Genomic DNA, 15,747 nt, shown 5'->3' with positions numbered 1-15,747 from the left:
TGGACGTAGTGGAGGTATTAGCTGTGAAGCGGAGGCCCCAGGCATTCAAATTTAGATTGCGGATGAATTCAAGTGCTTCCTCCTCTGTGCCAGACCAGATGATGAACAGATCATCTATAAAGCGCCTATAAAAGGCTATTTTGCCCAATGCCAGGTCGGACTGCGCGATGAAGAGAGATTCAAATGCCCCCATGAAAAGATTTGCATAACTGGGGGCGAATCTCATCCCCATCGCGCAGCCCTTGACCTGGCGAAAGAAGGAATGTTCAAAAGAGAATACATTATTATTAAGCACAAAATGAATAGCATTTTTTAGGAATTCCCTTTGAAGGGGGGGGCAATAATGCATCAGTGGAAAGGAATTGGTCTACTGCCTCTATGCCTCGATCATGAGATATATTTGTATAGAGTGCTTGAACATCCATTGTGACAAGAAGGCAATTAGGAATAGGTGGCATTCTTTGAAGGGAATCAATGAGGTGGGAGGAATCTTTAAGATACGAGTCTAAACCCATAGCATACTTCTGAAGAAAGAGATCTACATAATGGGATAGATTACTCGTAATTGAGCCAATGCCGGAAATGATAGGGCGTCCAGGAGGGTTAAGCGGGTTCTTATGGATTTTTGGTAGAAAGTAAAAAAAATGGAGTTTTGAAATGGGGGATGTTGAGGAATTTAAATTCTTTTTTATTCAAGATACCTAAAGAGTGGGCTTCCTTAATGAATGCAGTGTATTCAAGAAAAATATCGATAGAGGTATCATGGTCCAGCCTAGAATAGAAATCTGGATCATTGAGTAATCTGAACCCTTCCTGGATATAGGATCCCCTATTCATTATAACCACCCCACCCCCTTTATCCGCATTTTTTATGATAATATTGCTGTTCTCACGAAGGGACTTGATGGCTGCCTTTTCACCAGTGCTCAGGTTAGTAATTAACTTCTTACCAGGGGATAGCGAGCGAACCTCCATAAAGATGAGCTGTGGGAATGTTTCTATATGTGACCCTTTGTGGTGAAGAGGATAGAACTGACTATGGGTGTTTCTTGGGGCCACATGCAAAAATGGATCTGTTTGGGTGGAGGGAATATCCGCTGCAGAACCATTGTCAACCTTATTGCTTTCAATTAAAAAGTGACGTTGTATAGTAAGTTTCTGAATGAAATCATTCAGATCAAGTTAGAGGTTAAAAACATTCAGTGGTGAATCTGGACAAAACGATAGGCCCCGTTCTAAAAGTGACCTTTCATCATCATTAAGATTATATTCCAACAAATTGAAGATGCTGAAACGTGCATCTAAATTGTCAGGGTTGCTGCTGGTTCTCTCACTGGAGGGCCCGCAGGTTGCCCAAAAGCTTTTTTTGTGTTTGCCTTTGCCCCTGCATCCTCGTATTCCCTTTTTCTTTTTGGCTGGTGGCCCGGTACCACCTGAAAAAAATGGGTGATTTTTAAATTATGCGAGTCAATCCTTAAGGGAGAGGATAGGGTAAAAATCTCTGATTGAGGGAATCCAACTGTACTTTTCCTCAATGTAACGCCGGATTCTATGGTGTCAATTACTGGTAGAGCAGTAGACGTACTAGAAATGGTAGAAGGGGGTGTCTGGGGTAGAGGCTGAGTGGAGAATTGGGAAATGGAACATTCCTCATGAACTGTAAATTGAGACAAGCAATCTGATATGTCTTGCCCGTTCGGGACAGGGTTAATCCAATTGTTAGGTAGAACCCCCAATGAAGTTATAATATTATTACTACTAGTCACCACAGATGAATCCTTAATACTGGGAGGGGGTTCCTTAGTGGTAGGGTTTAAAATCAGAGAGGGAGTGGTGATTTTTCCTGAATCAATAGATGTAGTAGACCCCACCAAATTAGTGTTGACACTACCTTTTAACTTATCCTTGTGTTGTTTGTAAAATATTTTCTGCTGCTTATTACATAGAATGGATGAAAAGGAATCAGAGTCACCTGCCTGAGAGGTTTCCACACTGGATGAGGCACCTGTAATGACTGCTGATTGTGCCGACATGCCTATTTCCATTGGGACTGTTGAATTATTGATCAATTTGGTCTTGCTGTCCCTCAAAAATTTATTTGCCTTTTTCCTAATTAAATCTTCTAAAATATTTATTTAATTTGCTATATAGTTTAGTATTATACTCAGTGAATTCAGCAGAAGAAGAGAATTGAGTAAGTTTCTCCTTAGTTAGGGCACGTTGGGATAAAGCAGAATCAGCAAGAAAATTACGTTTAGAAATAAGGAGATCCATCATGTCCATGGAGCATTTAAACCGAATATCATGCCAGGATTCCGAAAATATAGTATCATTGGGAAAAGAAGATTGTTGGGCTATAATTAGACCCTTGGGTACAAGGCCCTCTGATATATATTGTTTTAAAAAGAGCACATCTATATGATTAGTGATTTTACTAAAATTTTCATAGTCAAGAAATAATTTGATCATATCCCTTCTATCTGTATCGTTTAATTTCAGAGCAGGGAATTGATCCTTGGGTGCTGAAGGATTTACTGAAGCACCTAGTGCTTCTATGATGGATGCAATCCTAAGGGATTCAGATTTCAGTTTAAAATAATCCATGACAGTTGCAACAAATAAAAATTATACAGCAAAAAATAATAAATGTAGGGTACACAGCACAAGGCAAGGTAAATAGTTAAAAAATGATAAGGCACTTGTTGGGGAGCCAGACAATTATCGGGTGGACAAGCAGTAATTAAATGCAGATTTCAGAGAAAAAAAATGAGTTCAGCACTGGGTTAGAAAGGCAGCAGTGGATTAAACAGTCTGCAGGCAGCAAGAGGAAGATTCAGTGTGCAGCAACTTGATTAGTAGTAGATATCTGATAAGTAGCCAAGAGTTCAAATGCTGAGTATAGGTTTCCTTGGAAGGCCACAACCATGCGAAAATAAAAGTAGACAATGTCCACAGATGAGAAGTACCCCAGGAGTCAATTATGAGGAAAGCATAAATGGCTACTAACTCATTGATTCCCTTCAAAGAATACCACCTATTCCTAATTGCCTTCTTGTCACAATGGATGTTCAAGCACTCTATACGAATATATCTCATGATCGAGGCATAGAGGCTGTAGACCAATTCCTTTCCACTGATGCATTATTGCCCCCCCTTCAAAGGGAATTCCTAAAAAATGCTATTCATTTGTGCTTAATAATAATGTATTTTCTTTTGAACATTCCTTCTTTCGCCAGGTCAAGGGCTGCGTGATGGGGACGAGATTCGCCCCCAGTTATGCAAATCTTTTCATGGGGGCATTTGAATCTCTCTTCATCGCGCAGTCCGACCTGGCATTGGGCAAAATAGCCTTTTATAGATGCTTTATAGATGGTCTGTTCATCATCTGGTCTGGCACAGAGGAGGAAGCACTTGAATTCATCCGCAATCTAAATTTGAATGCCTGGGGCCTCCGCTTCACAGCTAATACCTCCACTACGTCCATCCAATTCCTGGACCTGTTGGTACATGTTGATAAATTGGGACGGTTTTTCACCACCACACATTTTAAAGAAGTAGATGTGAACAGCTACCTTAGTTTCAGCAGTGGTCATCTACCCAAGTGGATTCAGAACATTCCATATGGGCAATATTGCCGTATACGAAAAAATTGTACAGAGAATACTGACTTCATTGAGGATGCAAAAGTTCTGAAACAGCGGTTTCAGCAGAAAGGGTACCCTAAAAAATTGGTCCAGGATGCATTCCTGAGAGCCAAAACTTTCACACAGAATGACTGTATAAGCAAGATTATGAGTAATAAAACCGCTTGTTCCTCTGGTACGGAGCTAGGTTGATGGAGTTTTGTTACCACTTTCAACCAATCCTATGGGTTGATTAAGAAGCTCCTTACCAAGTACTGGTTTATCCTGAAAGGGGACCCAGTTTTGACCAAGCATATTCCCCCCGACCTAGAATGGTATTCCACAGAAACCGCACGTTACGGAACCTTGTTGCACCAAGCAACACCACCTTGAGTTCAGGCTTCCTATCCTCTCTCCCAATTTCTCTGAACCCTGGTTGCTATGCATGTAGAGCCCCCAAATGTCTTTGCTGCACCTCCATTTTAAATGGGGTACATGAATTTAAATCCAACACTACAGGTACCACATATAAAATTAACTTTCATGTTAACTGTCAATCTATTTTTGTGGTATACTTGATTGAATGTGGTTGCGGCCTACAGTACGTAGGTCGAACCATACAAACGATGCATGCTAGACTGAACAAGCATCGACAGAATATCCGAAATGGCTTTCTCCTGCACAGCCTTTCCAAACATTTTTTAACTGTGCATCAAAAAAATCCAAAAACTTTGAAACTAACGATTATTGACCACATACCTGATACCGTGGCTGATCGCTTCAACAGTTTAATCAATAGAGAAAGCTTTTGGATATTCAAGCTTGGCACACTTGCCCCTGAAGGCCTGAATTTAACTATAGATAAAGTGACCAGATAACTTTATTTGCCTTTGTAGCATCAGTGCGTTTTACCTAGATGCTATTGTTTACATGCTTTTATTATTAATATGGGTTCTCGCTTTTTTATTGGTCTTTTTACTGGTCTACTAACCTGTTAATAATTTTATTCATTTTTATCCATATTATTTTATTGCTCCTTTTTGCACATTTTATACATTTAAAACTTGTTTACCTCATGCTGTTTTACCTCACGTTTTATGTAAGTTGCTTTAATTCTTTTTTTTTTTATAATATATGATGTCATCTTGTCGTAACATGTGACTATTATAACATGTGACTGTTTTGACTGTTGTGATTGGCTGCCTCCCATTTAAATACCCCATCCCCTATGTCTTTAATAAACTTTCACCTGATGAAGATGGATCCTCCGTTGAAACGCGTTGTGGTTTAACCCCATCTCTTGTCTGAGTCTCTTTCCTGCGCTCCTAAGACCATTTCCATTTTCTCATCACTATTTATTACTGTAGCACACTTGGCTACTGTCCTTGTTAGGGGAAAAGCAATACATGGGGCATAACAGAGTATATTAGTATCAATTTTCATCTACCCATGCTCCTGTTTAGGTACTTCTGGAGGTTAAAGTCTGATCAGGAATCATGGGTGAGATTGAGCCTTTTTTTATTCCTGCACTGGTATTTTTGCGCATTTTATTGTTTATACACCTTTGTGCAATTATGATGTCTGTTCACAATTTCTTGGTTGTTCCCAATAATCAGGCAAATCACTTTTTTTATTTAATTGTATTATTAAAGGTTAAGTTTTATTTATATATATATATGTATATATACAGTTATGTGAAAAGTGTTTGCCCTGTCCTGATTTCCTTTCCTCACATTTTTACACATGACTCTGAAGGTGTGGATTTCTTTTTCCCTTAATAATATAGACCTTTATTTAAAAACTGTATTTTGTGATTACTTGTGTTATCTTTGTCTAATTAAATTTGTTTGGTGATCTGAAACATTTAAGTGTCACAAACATGCAAAAGAATAGGTAATCGGGAAAAGGGCAAACATTTTTTCACACAACTGTACATATCCTTTCTATATACTTCTCCATGCTGATTTACACTTAAAATAGTTTTTTCAAAACAGAGTAACTGCAAATTTAATAACCAATCTTTATATACTATAATATTGTACATTGTATTGAAAAACTATGTTCTTGTCATGAGCATCTATACCTTCCTTAATTTATCCCATGATTTTATTTGCCTTGGCAGCAGTTTCATGGTAGTAGTCATAAAATGTTTTATTTTGTTTCCTCAGCCCACGTTTACCACTTTATGTTTATGTACGTTAAACTTCAATTGGCATTTCCAGCCCACACATCCCACTTACCTAAATCTCTCTGTAATATTGACTTATCATCATTTGTATTAATTACCTTACACAGCTTAGTATCAAGTGCAGATTTAAAAATTGTTGCAAGACCTCATCAAGATCAATAAGAATATATTAAAAAGAAGAGGGCCCAATACTAACCCACTGATAGATGTAACCCAAGCACATTTTGCTTCTTTCATTACCACTCTCTGTTTCCTGCAATCGAGCCATTAATATACCCATTTACACACATTTTGCCCTCGTCTTATTGTTTTCATTTTATATATCAACCTTAATGTGGCACTGTATAGAATGCTTTTGAAAAGTCCACACAAATAACATCCATGGCCTTACTGTAATCTAGTCTTGAACTTAATTATTAATAATAATAATAATAATAATAATAACAATACATTTTATTTCTATAGCGCCGACATATTCCGCAGCACTTTACATTTCAGAGGGGACTTGTACAAACAATAGACATTACAGCATAACAATAATCACATAGATCATAACAGATACCAAGAGGAATGAGGGCCCTGCTCGCAAGCTTGCAATCTATGAGGAAAAAAGGGAGACACAAAAGGTGGTTGGTAACAGTTGCCCTGATTGTATGGACCAGCCATAATGCTAAGTGTGTAACAGTACAGACACAGAGGGCTAATGGATGCATAAAGCATGTGGGAACATGATGCGGGGAACCTGGTTATGGTAAAAACTTTTGGCTGTGCCACATAGGGATAGATTAGGTTAATATGTTGAGGCGGTAGGCCAGTCTGAACAAATGAGTTTTCAAGGCACGCTTAAAATTGTGGAGATTGGGGACTAATCGTATTGACCTGGGAAGTGCACTCCAAAGAATTGGTGCAGCACATGTATAGTCTTGGAGACGGGAGTGGGAGGTTCTGATTATTGAGGATGCTAACCTCAGGTCATCAGCAGAACAGAGGGCGCGGGTAGGATGGTATGCTGAAACAAGGGAGGAGATGTAGGGTGGTGCTGAGCCATGAAGAGCTTTGTGGGTGAGGGTAATACGTTTTTACTGGATTCTGGAGTGGATGGGTAGCCAGTGTAATGACTGGCACAAGGTAGAGGCATTGGTGTAACGATTGGCAAAGAATGTGATCCTGGCAGCAGCATTCAAAACAGATTGGAGGGGGGAGAGTTTGGTAAGAGGGAGACCGATTAGAAGAGAGTTACAATAGTCCAGATGAGAATGAATAAGAGAAACAGTAAGAGTTTTTGCGGAGTCAAAAGTAAGAAAAGGTCAAATTCTAGAAATGTTTTTGAGATGCAGATAACAAGAGCGAGCCAGTGATCGTATGTGGGGGACAAAGGAAAGCTCGGAGTCAAGCATGACCCCAAGACAGCGGGCATGTTGCTGGGGAGTAATAGTGGAACCACACACGGAAATAGTAATATCGGGTATAGGTACATTAGTAGCAGGAGGAAACACAAGGAGTTAAGTCTTTGACAGGTTCAGTTTCAGATATAGTGAGGACATGATGTTAGACACAGCATTTAGACAATCGCCAGTGTTTTCTAGAAAGGCTGGCGTGATGTCAGGAGAAGAAGCATATAATTGGGTGTCATCAGCATAGAGATGGTACTGGAAACCAAATCTACTGATTGTTTGACCAATAGGGGCAGTGTATAAAGAGAAGAGGAGGGGGCCTAGGACTGATCCTTGAGGAATCCCAACAGTAAGGGGAAGATGAGAGGAGGAGCCAGCAAAAGATACAGTAAAGGAGCGGTCAGAGAGATAGGAGGAGAACCAGGAGAGAATGGTGTCCTTGAGGCCAATGGAATGGAGCATAGTGAGGAGGAGCTGATGATCTACAGTGTCAAATGCTTCAGAGAGATCCAAGAGAATTAGCATGGAGTAATGACCATTTGATTTAGCTGTTAGTAGATCATTAGAGACTTTAGTGAGGGCAGTTTCAGTAGAGTGTAAAAAGTGGAAACCGGATTGGAGAGGGTTGAGAATAGAGTCATGAAAGAGATAGTGGATAAGAGGGGAGTGAACCAGGCGTTCCAGGAGTTTAGAGATGAAGGGAAGATTAGAGACAGGTCTATAGTTAGCGGCACTGTTTTGGTCGAGGGATGGTTTTTTAAGTAGTGGATGTATGATGGCTTGCTTAAATGAGGAGGGAAAGATACCAGAAGAGAGAGAGAGGTTAAATATTTTCATTAGGTGAGAGGTGACTGCAGGGGAAAGGGGCTGGAGTAGACGTGATGGAAATGGGTCACTGGTGAAAGTGGTTAGGCGAGAAGATGCAAGGAGCCTGCTTACTTCTTCTTCTGTGACTGGTTCAAAATCAGTTTCTTCATAGAAACTGATCAGACTAGTTTCACAGTACAAATCCCTCATAAACTCATATTCATTTTGAGTTAGAAAGTAATTTTATTGAGAAACTCCAGGATAATATTTCTTAGAAAACCTTTAAAAATTTTGCCAACAAGGGAGGGTAAACCTATAGGTTTATAGTTTCTATGCTTAGTTTTTTACTCCTTTTGTATTACCTGTGCCATATTTGCTGTAAGCCTGCCTTCTGGAACGGACTTCATTATGAAATCATATATTAGCAATAATAGTCTATCACAGTGTTTACTATTGCAAAATTCAGGGGTGTATGCTATCAGGATTTGGTGATTTATGTATCATAGCATTTATTTGTTGACGTTGCACTTTCTGCTGAGTTGAGGGGTGACATCTAATGAAGAATTAATGTCATTTGTCATTGAATTTCTCTATGTGTATGCTATAGAGAAGAATGTGTTTAATGGATTTGTCTGTTTCTGCATGGTCTGCCAGAATTATTATTAAGTGACCAACGCTACCATTTCTGAGTCTTTTACTGCTTATACACTTGAATAATATTTTTTGTTTTTTTTCTTTGGCATTGAATATTTCCATCTCAATCTTTTCTGCCTTATATATGTACTTTTATACGATTTTTTTCTAAATATTTTTAAATTCATCACCACTATTTCTTTCTAAGTTATTTATTGTGTGCTTTACAGTTGTATTTAGCTGTAATAGCTTTTTCTTATTTCTAAGTTATATTCTCACATGGTATAGAATATTTAACCAACTTAACAATTCACGGAGTGCATGTTACCAGAAGCATAAACTGTGCACAGTATGTTGGGCACTAACCTTACATATTTGCAATTTTAAATTTGCAACTCTAGTTGTCAAAACTCAAATTCATCACAATACCCATTAATTTCCAAAGGGGTGTAATTTTATAAAAATGGAATCATTTAAAGGGGTCTCTCATGATCTGGCACTTAAGTGCTTAAAATTAGGTCCACACACTATTCTAGAACAATCTGTGCTCTGAAGTCTAAAATGGCTTCTACCTCCTTAAGCACTTATGTGCGGTCAAACTTTGGTGCACAGCCACATATCAGGAACTACCATATTCAAAATAAATTGCATAAAAAAATTGTGGAGCCATCTTTACTTTTTTCTTGAAAAACTGTAAAATCTATTGATAAAACAACATTTTAGTTCTGAAAATTAGGGATGAACGGACCCGTTGTTTTGTCGGGTGCGGCCAAACTTTAGTCCAAAGTTAGGTTTAAGTACCAGAACCTTACCAAAACTTGACCCTGGACCTGAAACTCATATAAGTCAATGAAGACCTGAACTGTCACGTTACTGTCATCATCGCCCAAGAATGAGGCTTCATTGGTCACTGCTCATCACTTTTGCTCTCATGCTGTACTCCACGAGACCCGGTGGGGTAAAGAGTGAGACCCAGTAGTGACTGGGCTCCATACATGGGAATACAGAGATGGAGATTGTGATGAAGGAGTTAACTGCTCCTACCCCCCAGGGCCTGTATGCATATTGAATAAAGCAGGATTTAGTGCTCCAATGCTGAATAGCAAGGCCTTTTAGAATGATAATGAGATAAGGTCCAAAGCAGAACTTCAAAGCTTAGGTAAGGAGCCACGCCAGCATGGGGCAGGAAGATGCCTGAGGGCTTCAATTAGAAGGTACCTGCCAACTAGACACAGAAATACACATCCATTGTCTCTCCCAGCCTGTCCGGCTCCATCGTAGGATCATGGATTATGAGCACATCTTTCGAGTTATGGACTCATGAAAAATATCCGAGTGACCCTGAGGAAATCGCACATCTGGCAGTGTGACTCCTGAGTCGGTGAGGGTTCTGGGACCTGAGATACATAGATTGGCCCTCCACAGTGACCCAATGGGGCCATGTTTGCTCTCCACACGACAGGCAAAACAAACCGCATTCACTGGTACCTCTCATGTCCTGATCCGATCATGCTGTTGAAAGTTACCCCCTTTCTTAGATAATGGGAATAAGTTCTGCAGAGAGCTAAAAGGTGGAGATTATTAGCACACCCTCTGACACAGGGGGAGGAACCTAGCGTGTTTAAGAACTAGCAGCCCATGGCAGAGAGAGACACTCACACAGAAGAACCAGACGATGGTGATCTAAGAAGGAACTGGGGACAGACCTGCCAAGGGGAGCAGTGGCCCATGCTTTGGGGGTCTGTCCGGCAACTAAGATTCTTGTACCTGTGGACTGCAGCGCTCCCGGCACCCACATGCACCCTACAATCTGGTAAATTGACCTCCAGCTTAATATCTCTAAGTCTTGTACCCTTATTGTTATATTTTGCTCTGACTGCAAATTAATGTAATTACATTGTATTGCTTTCTGTATATTTCTGTAATCATCTAGTGCGCCCTTAAGGCAATTAAACTATAAAATTAATCTTGGGCTGATGCTTTTACTCTGATCACGAATGTTAGAATACCCAGCGGGTAACAGGACATCCTCCCCAGCGGCGATTTGCTCTAGGTGCAGTTCCCTTACTGACCTGAGAGACCAAGGGGGCGCCGGAGAGCTGTGCCTGTGTAGTTACGGCACATTGGTGATGTGGGAGGAGCGGGTCCTGTGTTGTGTCATCCACAGAGATTATCATGGGACCTCCATGTGGACCACGGCAGACTGGCATGGAACCTCCATGTGGACTACAGTGGATTGCTGTATTTTTTTAAATAAATGCATGAAAGAGGAAAATTAGTGGGGGAGCTTTTTTCAAATAAAGATTTTCTTTATGTGTCTTTATTTCTTTTGGATTAGTAAATCCAGATTTTCCAAAGTAAATCCCCATAATCCTAATGCCCCAAATGCCACCAAACTAGGACAATCAGGAAGATTAGAGGCTAAGAAAAAAAAGTGCACATCTAATGAATGTACCATTTCTGAGGTGGCTGAGGGCTGGTTTTATTAGATTGGGAAGGGGCCAATATCCATCGCCTTCCCAGGCTACTAAGACCAGCCCCCAGCTTTCTGTTTTGCCTTTGCAGGTCATTAAAAATAGGGGGAATCCAACTTTATTTTACTAGGGTCTTTCCATTTTTAAAAACCAGCAAAGACAAAACAAACAGCTTTAGGCTAGGAAGGTCCATGGATATTGGCCCCTTCCCAGCATTATAAAACCAGCTGACAGCTGTCAATTTTCCCTTGGCTGATTATTAACCAATTAATCTCCAGAGGTATTTTTGTATTTGTGTTTTCGTTTTTCCTCTCCTTCTTCTCAAATATGCGTATGTTTGATTTTTTTGTTTTATTTTGAATGGGGTGAAAGGGGGTGATGTGAACTTTTATATTTTTTATATTTTTAAATATTTTTAAAAACTTTTCTTTTACTTTTAGCATGCTTCAATAGTCTCCATGGGATACTAGAAGCTGCCATAATCTGATCTGCTCTTCTACATAAGGTCGCCTGTATGTAGCAGAAATGCCCACTTGCTTTCAGCACCAACCAACTGTTTCTTTTGTTCCTCTAGGTCTTTTGAAGAAATACAGTATGTAAATATAAAAATTTAGCTCCTGACAATACTGGTTTCTAACTTTTTGTTAATCTCCAGTTTTCACAATTCTGTCCTTGCAGGTTACCTTTGGATAAGTAATAATATTCGAGTAAAAGCCAGGAATGTTTTGTGGCCAACCATTTTTTCAAGATTAGAGGCAATATTTTAGTGCCTGCAAAATTTGTGTCAGCAAAACATCCTAAACCTATCCTGTCAAACTCCCTCTAGCCTTATCTATTCCCAAAAATTTTTGGACCACCTCTTCATGGACTTCGTTACTGATCTCTCACCCTCAGAATGCTATTTGAATAATGGTGGACAGATTAAGCAAACAATGTCATTTTGTTCCTTAGTCTGAGTTACTTAACTGTCACACCTGAAGTAAGTTGTTTATTGAACATATTGTGTCTTTGCGTGGAATTTTGGGAAATATTGTTTTCGATAGAGGAGCTAAGTTTGTTTCTAAATTCTCAAAGGCACCCTGTAGCAGCAAAAATATTGTATTGTAATTTTCATCAACTAATCAATCAGAGACTAGTGGTCAGACTTAACTTGCCAACCAAACACTTGTGCAATATATTCGGTGTTATTTCACTTGGTCAACAGATACCAATAGTAGTGATGGCCCTGCTCACAAGCTTACAGTCTAAAAGGAAATAGGGAAGATGTGAAAGGTGGATGGTAGCAATTGCTTGCACTGTACGGTCCAATCATCAATATAATAAATAGGCTTTCACGTAAATCTGTATGCGTTCTTTTTACTAAGTGTCAGTGATCAGGAACTGGGAGGTCACACAGATCCACCTGCTGTTATCTTTTTGTTATAAACAGCTCTCTGCTGCACCTTATCATCCTGACAATTATGTGATTGACTGGCATTTAATGGAAGAGGTCGCAGGCTGTTTCCACTAATAGGCAATTTATTGGGAAACTAACTGTGAGCGTATGGTATATAGCATCCAATTCTAATTAATGGAATATATAAATACCCCTGTATGGTAACTAGCTCCACAATACCCCAAGAACTACTGTCTGCCACCACCAATTGTTTATACTTGTTGATTGGATGCCTGACAGGTAGCATATGGCTTCAAGGTCTATTTTACAGAGTAAAAGGAACAGGACAATTCAATTCTATATTTAATGTAGAACAATATGTAGTGTTTATTAAAAAAAATTCCGAAAGATTTTTACAAAGGGAACAAAACAATACAGCATATACAATTACATAGCTAAAATTAATTAATAGAGAAACTTACTACACTGGTCACAGAGATGGCCCAGCTAGTGAATGGAAGCAATCTGATAAAAAAAACATCTGGTTAATGTAGAACAAGCTTACACTGAGATGTATCTTCCTTAGCATTGAACACCTATCATAATTCACCTTGACCTTTTATCAGCATCTAAGTTACACCCACAAACCCTCCTTGATGACTTCACATGGGCTGGGTTTTGAGATGTTCTCAACCCTTCACAATTTTGTAAAATTCCTAACATTAACAATATTTTCACTCCTAAAGGATCTCAGAAGTTTGAGATCACCGCCATTTTTTTTTATCAAGATTTTACCTTCCCATAATAGTAAACATGACATGGCTGGTCTCAGCTATCTGACCACTATTGATTTGAGGCTTATAGGCAGGCATTACAGTTATGAAAAAATGTGCATATTCTCCCCTGATTAGTTCTGTAGTTGAAGATGTATGTGTCATCACTATCAGATCTATGCAAACCTCAAAATTCAATACATTTCTACCAGTGCCCCAGTGGCTAGTCGTAAGCGTAATATTTCCCCTGAAGGGAACAAAAGTTTCAGTTCAACTCAGGATGTATTTCCTGGAGATGGAGGAGACTTCTCCACTTCTCTGTGCATAAACACATGTCCCTTTAGTTATCTGGACCTCAGAAAAGTTCTTTCCTGTCTAATTACCTGTACTCTGCAAGAGTCTCGACTTTAAAGGGAACTTGAATGGTTAACTCTTCCTATCTTAATTGGTTTCCTCACCATCTAGCTATATTTAGTTTACTCTCTTCCAACATGGGGTCCTATTATAAAAAGAGGTTTGTAGATTGCAAGCTCTATCTCCTACTGCAATTCTGTGTGAGAGAGGAAGAGGGAGCTTAGTGACCCCTTACTCGAGTGGGCCTAGGGAATTAAATATTTTTCTATGACACTAAGCTATTACAAATAGAGTTGAGCGACTTTAGTCGGATCGGGTTTCATGAAACAAAATTTGTTTCAGATGAAACTGGTCTGACTAGGGCAAAAAAAGTCGGAGTTTCGTCTGAAACCCATCCCCAATGCAAGTCAATGGGAAATAAAAGTCGGCATTGAGCGAATGACATTCATCATGTTAGCTACATATGATTCATCTAAAATGGCAACTGCCATTTTAAATATTGTGCAAAATTGCATTTGCATGAGATAGCTAAGTTGACTTCAGGCATTGACTCGCAGGCTTAGGCCCCCGTCACACATAGCGACGCACCAGCGATCCTGACAATGATATGACCTTGTTAGGATCGCTACATGGTTGTAGCTAGTGGCTGGTGTGTCGAAAATGAGTGCAAAATAAAGTGTGCAAAGTGCCTGTGCAATCGTGCATAAAAACACAAGCCATAATTAACTGCCTCAAAAGCCCTGTAACAAGGGCCCACGATATCACACGAGAGTGCAATAGTATCCTGTCGCACCCTTCTTGGAAATTCAGGTATAATAGTTATTTATACACACCTAAAACAACCATCTACAGATTGGGACCAATTGTGTGCTGCAACCAATCTACAGCTATAGGTCTCCAGTGGCAGCAAAAATTATACCTTGCATGTATGAAACACTGCTAAATTTTTGTTCCTATGGTGCTCATTATCGCAGATTGACTGTACTTATCTTAAGGAATACCGGGTTCAGCATATCGTCATGCCCATTGAGGCGACCCTATCCCTTGCCTTCATCACCCAACGCGTTTCATCTTATTAAAGAATCATCAGGGGTGTCCTGACTTCTGTCCTGAGGCACATAATGAGCATCATAGGAACAAAAATTTAGCACTGCTTCAAGGGGGTTAGTCATACCCCATTGTACTGTGTTCTATGTGTGTCATGCAAATTATGCTTACTAAGTGGCGTCTATGAATCTATATGTATCTGAAGGTTCATCTGACATACATGCAAGGTATAATTTTTGCTCCCACTGGAGACCTATAGCTGTAGATTGGTTGCAGCACACAATTGGTCCCAATCTGTAGATGGTTGTTTTAGGTGTGTATAAATAACTATTATACCTGAATTTCCAAGAAGGGTGCGACAGGATACTATTGCACTCTCGTGTGATATCGTGGGTCCTTGTTACAGGGCTTTTGAGGCAGTTTATTACGGTTTGTGTTTTTATGCACGATTGCACAGGCACTTTACACACTTTGTTTTGCACTCATTTTTGATTTTAACAGATAATTAAAAGTTATGTTTTAATTTTCATTATACCAATTTGCTACCTAGTTAATCTGATATTGGTGTGTAAACCCCGCTATTTGAATTGGCTGGTGTCTCAAAACATGATTGCTGGGGAGCTGCCAAACAGGCGGATCTCACCAGCGATGAGGACAGTGACACGCAGGTAACAAGCGAGAGTGTCGCTTAGAAACCCGCTGTGTACCTTGGTTACCAGCTCCCTGCACCAGCGCGCTGGTGTCTAAGGTGCACAGCGGGTTTCTAAGTGCTGCGTGGTGCTTAGAAACCTGCGGTTTACCTTGGATACCAGCTCCATCTCGCTGATCGCTGGTCTCCCACCAGCCACACGCAATGATGCGTGCTGGCCGGCGAAGACCACCGATCAAAAAAATGTCCAGGGCTTTCCAGAATGATCAGAGATGGGGGGGCGGTCGCTGATACCTGTCACACACAGCGATCTCATCTCACTGTGTGTGATGGGGGCTTTAGCCATAATGCTTTACACCTGTAGTATCACATTGAATTGGACAGCAAGTCAGATAATCATAGCTTGTATAAAAGCAAAACTATCATCTAT

The sequence above is a fragment of the Dendrobates tinctorius genome, unplaced genomic scaffold (assembly GCF_039654945.1).
Source record: "Dendrobates tinctorius isolate UK_male_01 unplaced genomic scaffold, ASM3965494v1 ptg000047l, whole genome shotgun sequence".
NCBI lineage: Eukaryota > Metazoa > Chordata > Amphibia > Anura > Dendrobatidae > Dendrobates > Dendrobates tinctorius.
Note: the sequence above shows the minus strand (reverse complement) of the source record.